This window comes from Pundamilia nyererei, unplaced genomic scaffold, assembly GCF_000239375.1.
Source record: "Pundamilia nyererei isolate P.nyererei 1_Seehausen unplaced genomic scaffold, PunNye1.0 scaffold00007, whole genome shotgun sequence".
NCBI classification, from domain to species: Eukaryota; Metazoa; Chordata; class Actinopteri; order Cichliformes; family Cichlidae; genus Pundamilia; species Pundamilia nyererei.
This window is the reverse complement of record NW_005187408.1, coordinates 7,266,776-7,279,615: the sequence shown is the minus strand read 5'-3', so window position 1 is coordinate 7,279,615 and position 12,840 is coordinate 7,266,776.

Here is a 12,840-nt window from a genome sequence, read left to right as displayed (position 1 = left end):
TCTCTGGAAGCTTACAGTCATACCATAGTCACATTTCCCATACTTTGGGGAGCATCTGTGAGTCACGGCAGCCATTGCTGTTGTTATGGTACTTATATGTTCTTTATTCACACACAAGTCAACCAATCTTGACCTTTACATACTGTGAGTGTCAGCATCTACATGGTTTATAGAAATATTTATATAAATCCCACAATATACCCCCAAACGGCTGCCCTTTCCTGAGCCTCAGGTTTCTTCCTGTTAAAATGGAGTTTTTCCTTCCCACTGTCACTAGGTGCTTCCACAGGGTGTTGTTTGGTTGTTGGGGCTTTCTCTCTATTATTGTAAGATCATTACCTCACAGTACAAAATAATTTGAGGCAACTGCTGTTGTGATTTGGTGCTATATGAGTTGGTGCAATATGAATTTAATAATCAGAAATATTTTAAATTTGATAGTTCAGTTGAGCACCAAACTGCGACAGCATTTACGTACGCACAGTTGTTGACATGTAGTGTTTGTTTTTTTACGTTTGTCACAACACGTGTTTTAACGGTTTGCACAAATTTTTTAATCTTTCCAGTGCAGGTGTGAAGATTGTTGATCAAGTTATCGACATAAATCTCCATAAAAATGCTTAAATTTTAGAAAACAGAGCAACAGAGCAAAATGGTGATAAATGATGAAGTTTTGGTGCGCATCATCATGATATTGCATTGTGAAGCAATCCATTGAGTATTAAATTTGCTATATATATATATTGCTATATTGCTATGTAGATTATGATTTTCCCAACAGTAACTGTTTACTTACCTGACAACAAAGCAAACACACGGGGGAATTTGCAAGTATCATAAAATCTGGTCACCAGGTCATGTTTCCCACTGTGTTGCATTAGCTCTTCTTTTAACATCATTTATTAATATGTGTAAGGTCTGGATTGCAGGCAGCCCACTCCGTTGTAATGCACTGAGAATGTGCTTTGACATCTGCGTGGCAGCATATGTTGCTATAAAAAATTGCATTTACAGTACATCGTCCAGCATTAAGGGTAGCTTCCTAACCTTCCCGGATTTGCAGTTTGCTTCTGTCCATGTTAAATGAGCAAAGATCAAGAGAAGGTAACTGCGTCTCTGGATGTTGTTTGTATACAGTATATTAACAAAACTATTGGGCCACACATCTGAATCTCTGCGTTTTCAGGGTCATCAGGTGTATGTATTGTGAAAGAATGGGTTGATCTAAGGAGCTCAGTGAATATAATGCATCAAGTCTCCATAATTTTGTCTCTCCTTTATATTCCATGATTGTACTGCTAGCATTGCAGGGTTGTAGAACGCTGCACATAGTACAAAATTCGCCCACAGTCTGCTGACTGAGTAACTATGGAGGTATACATCTCCTCTGGCATTAACATCGGCACAAAAACTGTGCACCGGGAGCTTCGCTGCATGGCTCTCCATGGCCAAACAACTAATGTGGCCTAGTAATTTTATCCACAGTGTACATTTTCTTTTTTGCATAATAGTTTACAGTTGTTTTCATAGACAGGGCTTTGAAGACATGTTCCTAACCCCAGTCAGTTTGAACTTTGATGCCGTGCTGATGGCCCGAAGATCACAGACAATATTTTAATTTAAACAAAAGCTTAGTGTCTCTCTTGTGTACTGTGATTTATCCAGAGTCTGTTACTCTTTTAATGACATCACGCACCATAGATGAAGAAATCCTTAAATTCTTAGTTATTTGGTTAATCGACATTGTTGAGCTGTTTGCTCACGAGGTTTTTCACAGGTGCCTTTTTTTAAACTAGTCGTGTTACTAATTAACATGTGACTAGTTTTTATTGAAACATCACAGAACTTTTCCTGTTTTCTTCTTTTTCGTCTTTGTGCTATTTTAAATAAATATGTTCAATGATGCACAAATGGATGCATTACTTACATTTTAGACAGCATCCCAACTTTTACAACTAAATTTATATTTAGGCGTACTTACACAGGGATACATTTTCCCAACTTAGGCTCTAGTCTACCTTGATTAGGTGTATTTATGCTTAATGGTAGGTATGGTAAGCATCCTTACAATAATAATGATTTTTATTTTACCTAATTTTTCTAAAGAAATGAGCAATATTAACTATTGTCAGTATTAAAGCAGTGATTTTCAATTGTAGACCATCTCCATCAACTAAAACATGTAAACATTACAATGTAACTACACCAGTGCTCAGTTTCTCAGACTGTGGCTCTCTCTGTTATGTGCCATGTCTCACATCTTTCCCCCTCCACCTTTTTTTTTTCCACACGTGATAAAAGAGTAATCACCTTAGATACTATTTACACTCAGGGCCGAGGACTACCATTACCCTTCCATCAATATCAGCACTTAAAGTTCATAAAACTGTGAGGCAGCCCTCCAGCCTGTAATTTTCGTAGTCCCTAATTCACAGTGAGAAGAAATAGTATTACAGGGTATTCAGCTAAGTAGTGATGACACTCACACGTAATTGTGAGAGACAACAAGGACTCTCACTGCTTACAAAAGCTGTAATACATTTACGCCTATGTTATATAAGGAAGTATATGCGTCACAGCAATACAGTTATGAAATTTGCTCCATGGGAAAATACTGGGTGGATGAAAGATACTCCCTGTCTATATACATTGTGGACAATTCATTGGGGACATCTTCCTGTTTGCACACACAGCTTGATCCTGCAGACAGTGAGTCAGCATTTAGTTTCTTTTCTACTAAATGTTAGAATGGGCAAAACATGTGATTTAGGCAACTTTGAACATGATATGATTGCTGATATGAGATGCGTCAGCTTCAGCAGCCGTAAGATTTTTAAGTACAGAGATTCCACTTGGCCAATTTTGGCTCAATAAACATCCAGTTAGTGGCACATCCCTGGATTACACTCACTGATGATGAGTCTGAAGACAATAGCAGCTTAGGGGAACGGTGATGTGCAGAAGGCTATGTCTGGACACACTTAGGAGTTGCAGACGTGCTGCACAGGTTACACTGTTCTCATACTTCAACACAATGAAGCCTTTCTCGAGCGACTTTGCATTTATTCTGCAGCCCTTCGCTGTACCCACACCTCAAAAGATTATGTGGAATAAGATGCTGAGGAGCTGGTTAAGCACAGGCAATAGAAGCACCTTCTAAGAGCCATGATGAAATGGCTAAAGTTGATACGGTGTATTAAAAATGATGTTATCCAGAAACTTTGACCTCTTATCATCTGCATGGTTAGGGTTAGATTTTGTTGTAGTCACATGCTAAATAGGGAGCTTTTATTTTTCCAATTAAGTCACTTTCCACTTCTGTGAAAACAAGTGGACAGGTGTCAACTAAAGCATAACCTCACCTGCACTGACTGGTCTAAAGTAACATTCACAAACTGATATGAGCAGTACTGTCTTTTTATCAGAGATGCAAATAGCTGAGGGCTGATCATAACACTACCAGGCCCCACAATTAAGGATATTTTGAATTTGCAGCAAATAAATTACACACTTTTCTTTACTTTCCGAGGCCTAAAGGGAAAAAAAATGCATGTTTTTCTTTGTTTGTATTAACCAAAAGTATCTCCCTTTTGGAGATAATACAGGTGCTATGAAAGCAGTTCTGACAAATTTGTGATGTCTGATTATTTATTTACTTTATAATAAAAATTCAAGACAAGTATCCTAATTTTTTACATTGAATAGTAGCAGGTTTTTCATACCGTCTCTTTATAAAAACATACACAGTCAGTGGTGTGTTTGGAGGCACTGATGGGCATATTCTGTCTTACAGGTTCAATGAGCTGGGATAAAAACTCTAAATGTTGCAGGCCCTAACAAATCTGACAGGAATGCTTCACTGATCGTGAATCCTGATGTGCTAATTAAAAACATCTCAGCCTACAATGAAGACACTTTATGTAATATGTTGTGTATTTATGTAGGCCTACTCTGTTTTAACAGTTAAGTGGAGGGGAAACAACTTGGCCCAGAGAGTGCGACCTGAGGCATTTCTAAGTCTGCTCACTCACTAAAGGGACGGATGATACTATACCTTACTGTGCACAGTTAAAATGACTTTATTGTTCAGCTGAAAAAGATTTCAGCCCCTATTTCTATGAGGACAATTTAACCTGTGATGTCATGTTGGAGTTTTTTCAATTTTCCTATTAAATGCAAAAATATTAGCAGTTCTAAATAAATATATAACAGCCTGATAAGAAAATATTAACCTATTAATAACTCTAAGCAAAAGAAAATGTTATGGTTTGTTTGCATATGAATTGAGGAATTTGGTTTTGATTTCAATCTCATCTTCTTGGGAGCGTCATTAGATGGTGTTAGGATCATGTTATGGGGAGTAATTGCACTTTGGCAAGCAGGTTAGCAGGGAGAAGTAAAGCAGGTTAGCATGGAGAAGTAAATATTTGCTGTCCTAGACTGCAATATCTGGAAATTCATCCTTATCACCTGTGTAACTAAACTACATATGGCCAGGCTGAGGTGCCTCATTTCCTTCTTCAGCCCTGGAAAAGTAAAGATAAGCACAAAGGTAACTTAGAGCTGCGTGTAAGGAGAAAACATGCTCAACTTTATTTGTCATATTTGAAACAAGATGAAGATAAAATGTGAAATAAAAATAATAAACAAGGCTGTTGGTTCTTTTTTTGCAGCACTCTCACAAATACCACCAACTTCATTGTTTTCCTTTGTTTTCCTTTGATATCAAGATTTTTTTTAATGTTTTTTTATTAGTTTTTCTGTTTTCACAAATAGTACATAATTACATAACATAATAAAGTGTACAATTCAGAACCAAAAATAAATAAATAAAAAACAAAAACAAACAAAAAACAAACAAACAAACAAGTTTTGTGATAACTAAGCACAAAACACCAGCTCAGGTCCATCTAAAAAAATAAATAAATAAAGAGAGAATACAATACAGTACAATACCTGTGGTCCCAGTACTACGTTGCAGTTTGAACACTCAAGAGAATCCTTGTAACATAATATTAGAGACGTCAGGTTCCACATAATTCAAGTATGGTTCCCACACCTTAAAGAATTGGTCTGTTTTTGAGTGCAGTACACATGTAAGATATTCCAATGGCACTAGATCCAACACTACTCTGTGCCAACCTTTAATAGTTGGTGCTTTTTCATTAATCCATTGGAGTAGTATATTCTTCCTCGCCGCATAGGTGAGAACACAGTCTCCTATTATTCTTGGATATTAACTGGGGAGGCCCAGTATGAGAGACAGAGGGTCCATCTCCAATTCACAACTGAAAATCTTCTCCTTTTCAGATAACACATTGGACCAATATTCTTGCAATTTCAAATATGACCAGAAGCTGTGAGTTAGCGTACCAATTTCTGTCTTGCATTTGAGGCACATGGGTGAAAGGGTAGGATTATACTGATGTCTGTGAAATATGGATATATGCATTCTGTGTATGATTTTTAACTGCATTGCTTTGGTAAGATTACAAACTGAGATTGATTTGGCATAACTCCAGAGATCTTTCCACTCTTCATCATCAATTGCTATACCTAACTCCTTTTCCCATGTGCCTTTAAGCCTCTGTGACATCACTGAAGGTACAGAATATAAAGCCTTATAAAATATCTTCACAGGTACCTCTTTATCTGTTAGGAATAATCATTTTTCAACAGGAGAAACTTCATGACTCTCACTAAAGTTAGCACCATGCAAGATATAATGCCTTATCTGTAAGTAACGGAAAAAATTCTTATTATTAAATTATTAAAATGACAACTGACAACTAAAATAATTGTAAAATAATTTAAAACTAAACTATGCAGTTTCTGGGGCAATTGTGGTGGGATTGTTGTTATTTCTTGGTCTGCAGCCTGCTGCTAAAAAGTTTAGGGTAAAAAAACAAGCAGCTATAGCATCAAATATCTCCTGACAGAGAGCGAACCACTCAAATCAGCCAATCAGATTGTCAGTTGCTTTCACCTGTGATGTGGCAGCAAGTTACCAACTAGCAAAATGACTCGTAGACATTGGTTTATAAAATCCAAACCATAACTCATATCCACCTGGTTTAAAAACCTTGAGTGCCCTAACAGGGCGCTCTCCAGAGCTGCGGTCGTTATTTGTGTTTGTTTCTACTTTTAAAAATGTGGTTAAAGGAGGAGGAGAGAGGTAGATTTTGTGTTTCTCCAAAAATCCTTGATCAAAGTGCAGCTGATCCCTGTGAGGCTGTTAAATGGCACTCAGATGCCCACAGATCAATAAGTGCAAGTCTGTCAGCTTTGGCGGTTAGCACTGTTGCCTCACAGCAAAGAGGTCCTGAGTTCGACTCCACCATCTGCGTGGAGTTTGCATGTTCGCTATACAGTGGTGCTTTTGCTTTGCAACAATCCCATAAGTAATTCTCCGAGCTCACGTTAAGAACATTTAATATGTTTTGGCCTTTAATGATCCTTGAGGTTGATACGTTCTTTAGACCAGTGTGAAAACAATGGCCCAACATCTCCATCCAGCTTATTCAGTGATTTTCTGAAGCATAACATTAATTATTGAGATGTGTTTTCGAGAAACTAATAGCACTCTATTTCTCAGACAGATGTCGATATGGAGGATAGAGAAAATAGATGTTGCACTATAAAACTGTCAAACAACTCTTCAGGGGATGTAATTGCTTCTTCCTGCACCCTGGTCTTGTCATTCCCGCCCTGAGTGTAGACACATTGAAAGCTTCCTCATTTCCCCCCAAAATCCACCAACTTACCGAACTCCTCTAGACTATCCTGAGACACTCATTTTCCCTCACAGCATTACACATGATTGAAAAGCATCTGCTAAATGATAAAAGGCACCGTCATTGCCAAATTAGCACCACATTCAAAACTTCTGAAAGGCTGCTGAATGTCAACAATGGAGGCTGAGCAGCAAAAGCTTAATTATCCTAAATGTGTGTGTGTGGGTGTGCAGTTGCATACAGCATACACATGTGTGTGTGTGTGTGTGTGTGTGTGTGTGTGTGTGTGTGTGTACTCTCTACCCAGGTTTAGTACCGATGATGTAATATCACATATCTGTGTCTCTGGATGAGCATTACATCACTGATGCTGCTGGCTGGCAGAAATAGAGAGGTGCTCAGGCTGCACTGGCTCTGGAGGCATCACTGTAGATGAAACAGTGAGGGCAGCCACTGAGTCAGCCAGTCTGCTGCTTGCACAGAGAGCAGCGGATGCCAACATGAGGTTCAGGATCCTTCGGTGGCCCTACAGATGGTTTTAGAGGGCCAAAAATCATTTGCTTAATGTCTTATGTCACTTAAATGTAAATATTCAACTTCTTGTGTAGCAGAGTGTGGTGCTCATATTTATGTAAGTTTAACTTGATTTTGATCTTGATAATATTCATCACCTCTAACATGTAAAAGTGTTCTTTTTTTACCTGCGATGTTTGCTTTGTATATTGCTTTTATATGTTTTCTGTCTTCTGTGGAGGCACGGAGCTTGTGGGAAATATTATTTATTCCACTGACAGATCTTAGAACTCTGCTCGCTATTTTTCTAATGCTTTTTATGACTGTTGTAATTTTTTTGGTGTATACATGGTGGTTGCTTTGACTGAATAATTGATTTTGATTGTTGTGATCTTGTCCAACTATATTAGTAAATGCTAGGATTTAACTTACTTATATACAATGTGACTATAACAGTATTCATCCATGCTTACCCAGTTCAGGCTCACAGTTGGGCTGAAGACTATCCCAGCGGTTAGAGGCAGGGTACACCCTGGAAAGTAAACCAGTCTATCGCAGGGCTAACTCACAGAGACAGACCACCATTTGCACTCACATCCACACCTAGTCTAGAATCACCACGTAATTGAATATACTTGGACTGTGAGAGGAAGTTTGAGTACTCAGAGAGAATCCACACAGACACTGGCAGAACTTGCAAACTCCACACAGTGGATTCAAACCCAGGAACCTGCCTGCTGAGAGGCGGTGATGCAAACCACCACACCGTATAACTCGTAAAAGAAGAAAAAAACAGTTTGGATGCCACAGTTTAGTTTTCTCATTTAACTCTGAATTGAAACTATCAAACAACTTGCCCATTAGGGGTTTGTAGGAAGAGATGCATGTGGACTGTATTCATAAAGTGCTTCTAGTGTTTGCGGTGAAAGACATTGAATGCAACCAGACAGAAACGTCCTACGGACAATAACATAACTCCACTCTTCTGTTAGTCATCTTGCATGAAATGAAAAAAGCAGCGGGCAAGAAATATGTCTATACGTCAGACGAAAACTGTATTTTTTTTAAAAAAAGAACAAATGCCCAGTCTCACTGAGAGGCTCAGTATCCTGCAAAAACTGCTTTGTCATTTCTTCCTTCTGCAGTTTATAATCTTCAGTATGCTATCCACTTTGGAAATGCAGAGCAATGGGTTCAACCAAGGCACTTCTAAATTACCAGATGAGCAGAAACTGTTTTAGAAGTTGGCTCGGATTAAGTTTGCTTTGATTACCTCATTACACAATTTAAGTAATTTACAATAGTGCAGCCAGGAGTATAATATTACATTGTATTGATTTTTCATTTTTGCGGGTCGGTAGGTTTCTATTGAGTCATTTGACAGACTGCGGATGAAAATGGCCGTGCCCTGATTTAATTACTTGCATTGGAAACACATCCTGTGTTCAAAGGTAGAAGCAAAGAACATTTAAAAAAAGAAAAGAAATCATACATAATTATTTATGTAAAACTTCACAGTACCCATTCATCTTCGACAACAGCCAGCTCTACTTAGTAGGCCACAAGAAAGTGTGGCTGACAGTTTGTAGGTACCTGTCTGTAATTCTTACTGATACCTGTGCATTAACCTGCCTCACCTTCATGGAAGAAAACATCAAAAGCAAATGAGAATTTAAACTAAAATCAAGGTGATCCAATGCACAGTTAGCTCTGCAGATGATAAAGCTCTAGCCGGAAATTTGAAACAAAAGTGAGACCTGAAAATTACTGTAATGGAAATGTATGAAACCATACTGCATAATGGTTTTTCCCAGAGTTCTGCAGCTGCCATGACTGATGCAATGTGGACAACCACAAAATATCGAGTGACCGTATTATCACAATGTAGATAACACCGCTAATATAGGATTCAGCGATGGCGTGTGTCTGCAGTGCAGTGCAAGTCACCCAAACCAAAAAAGATCAGAGAGAAAGAGGCGGGGCGGTCAGCAATAAACATGTTTGTGTGGTGGAGTAAATTGATCACAGTGTGGATGTCAAATAGCTTGTGTTATCCCCTTTTTGGAGCCACAGAGGGTCATTGTTTTATTTTGAATACATGAATGCAAATGTATGGCTTTCTTCAGGATTCACTTTAGACCCTGAATACATCAGTGCAGACCGTAAGCATGCCCAGTCCCGCATCTGAGCTCAAACACAGACGAACTATGAAGGGCAAAACTTAAAATGTGGTACCCCCAGACACCACTCAACCACACAGCCATAATTAATACTTTATTCCCCAGCAGTTGCCTTCATGAGGCGCAGATGCAGGGAAGATGACCTGAGATTGGGAAACCACATGTGAGGAGGCAGCATGGAAGCCAGGTATCGTGTTTACTTTCATAAATATGGCAACCCCCCCCCTCCCCCCTCCAATCCCCCCACCCTCCCTATAGCCATTCTGTACCTAGCAATTAAATCCAGTTAGAGATTACGCTCTGCTGCATCCCTGTCTTCACAGGAGTCTCAGCCTCCAGCCTGGACTGATAATAACTATGGTCGGCACTGTTTCAGCCATTCATTTGATAAAGTGCTTTTTCACCTTGCAGCTTTCATTACCCACACACCAGAAAGTGTGTGCATGTGCGTTCAAGTTTATTTGCTTGGCTCAGAGTGAGCTGATTAAACAAGTGTCATGTGATTATTCTGTAATCAATTTTTCAATTACGATTCAGGCCCTATAACGCTGTAATGGAAGGTGAACTCGGATCTATACCAGAGCAGCGAGGTGATTAGACTCTGCTGGAAGCAATCCAGAGAAGACGAAGAAGAGAGAAAAAAGAGAAAAAAACAGGGCGATGGGTTTTTTTCCCTTTTTTTTTTCCTGAGTTAGATCGATCCTGTTGACTGAAATGGTCTTGGTTCATAACAGACCGTGTCTGCTAGCAACAGCTTAGCTGGTCCACTGAAGTGTCTGTCTACACATCTTTTGGAAGGTTCTTTAAAGAGGGTGAGTAAAGAAGTCTCTCTGAGAAAAAAGGAGAAAAGATGTTTATTGTGATGACCCACCTTGACACTGCGAGGCTGCTTCCATAGCACAAAAAACATGCTACTCCAGGGCTAGGCTTTCAGGCAGTCTGCAAGCAAAGATCTTTAAAGCACGGAGCCGACTCAAACAGAAAAAAGGGTTCACTTTAGGTTTTCCAGGCAGCTTCTTCCTTCCATTTCCAGTCAAAGAAAGAATTTTAAAACGCCTTCTCATATGATTCTGATTCAATTACAAATAAATCAAAATCAATAAGGTGCTTTTTAAGGTCTCAGCTAACCTTTTTGTTTGTATTTGAATGATGAGTTTGACTCATCAAAATAAACTACAGTATGTTGGTATGTCTTTAACAGTTTGTTTTTTTTTAAATCTTGTTTTTATAATGCAAATGGACAGAGACGACATTTATAGATTTCATAGCTAAAAGCGCAGTTGTGGTTATATAAAAGAAACATGCTAGTTTCAGCAAACAAACATGCAACATAAATGTAAGATTTAAAACATTAGATTTTGTTTTAGAGATCAGATCATTTTTTAACATATGCATGTTTGAAAAATAAAGTTAGAGTGAGTACTCAGTTGCCTAAACACCAGAACAGGTTAGCATCAGTGGTTTTCCTCTCGCTACACTTACTGATGTTACAGTCACAAGTTTGCTAGCTAGCTCTGTCTTCATCATGCAAATACATCTTGTCTTCTTTGAATGATGAGCTGAATATACAAGAAGAGCCATACTGACCATCTGTGCAGCACCAGGAAGTCTCATAAGGACTTGGAGTAAGCTAGGACAACCCACTGTTGTCTGCTAATAGCATGTATCATTGGTAGCTAAGTCTACAGCAGCTCTTTGTTGTGTGCATCAGTTTAGCTTTGGCAAGCGATTATTATATGTAAACTGTGATTTTAAGTTAAAATTAGCACCCACCTTTTTGTGTGTGTTTTGGTGTGTAACATTATAATTAGCAAACCTTACAGCCACTATGTTGGGTAGGTTTTTAAAAAATCTTTTAAAGAATTACATGCAAAGTCTTAAAAAATGTTTAGTTTCTCTTGTAATATCTAATTATGTTCATCTCAAGTTGGTTTAAAAGATAATTCACCCTATTTGGTAGTGTTAATAATATGTTGCTCAGCAGGGTTTCTGCTTTACACTGACTTTAAAGAAAGGTTTTATTGCAAATGTTTCAACCACCTAGCAGAGTTTTATGAAAACGGCACAATTTTATATAATTCTTTTGTTTAAATTGTATTAGCACTTAAAAATTACACATGATGAGAATTTCTGCTCATTAGCCATAAGGCTAATACAGAGGTCTGGGTACAAATCAGTCCACAGGCCATTTACCCTGGTCTTCCTCCAAGCTTTACTGTCTTCTGTACACTGTCCTAGTGAATAAAGGCTCGAAAACGAAATATATATTTAATATAATTAAGATGGGTACTGTTTAGTCTTATTGAGTATTGGCTCTATATTTTCTCCCCTTTCCCCTTTAAGTAGAAAATGTCCAGATATCATAACAGTCAGTAAAAACTAGAGGTCATAAACCAGTGGGTTACATCACAGTTTTCATAAGTTCTATAGTATTCACACTAATTAGTGTGATAAACATCCAAAGGCACTTTTAAATGAGTTTAACATGGCATTACTAAAAATAAGAGTATAAATGGCCTACAAATGTGCTTTAAAATGATTACTCTAATAACCACGGCTTCATGGTTAAACATTTACTTTCCATTCTTCTTAAACTCATGACCTGCACATTTACACGGGCGCACATCTGTACACAGCTGTCCAGCGCGAACGCATAAAAAAGTCACGTAAAGATCTGAGCGATTGATTTACAATTTACAGCCAAATGGAGACAAACTACCAAAACATACTGAAAAAACAAGACAGCAAAGATGGATTTTTTCCAATACTGTAATTTGAGGTTTTAAAGTAATGTCAATTATTATTTATGACCAGGAAGTAGACAGCAGCAAGCAGATGTCAGCAGAGTCAAATAACTAACTGCACATCATTTATAACGCTATTATCCCCCCCTACACCCTCCACAGAAACACATATTCACCTCACACGTAACATGCTCCTCCTGAGGAATATTGCTCACTGTACTGGCATGAGTTAGCAAATAATTGCTAGTCAGGGGAGGAGGTGGCTTATAATATGCATTGGGAATTTTAATCTTGACTTTTAATAAGCTTTTGACCTTCTTGCGTCTGCAGCCTATAATTAGAAATTCTGGCTGGGCCGGATTGACAGAATGCTGTGTCTTAGGGGAGGTAAAACCTTGAGTGACTGCGGTCAGCAGACCTTCTAAATCATTTGGCTGCATGGGAAATATTTAATCTAACAAATTGGTTTCTGTTTCCTCTCTCTTTTTTTTTTTCATTCTTTCATGCAGTAGGTATTCTGAATATGAGGGTGATGTCATCGTCTCATCCTCTTAAGAGTGACTGTCGACCATATATTCTGTGGGGGAGACAGAGAATCAGGACCTAATGGTCTCTCCTCCTCCAGCCAAATCTAATTGTGCCCTTATCTTCTCCATGTTTAACTGCCCC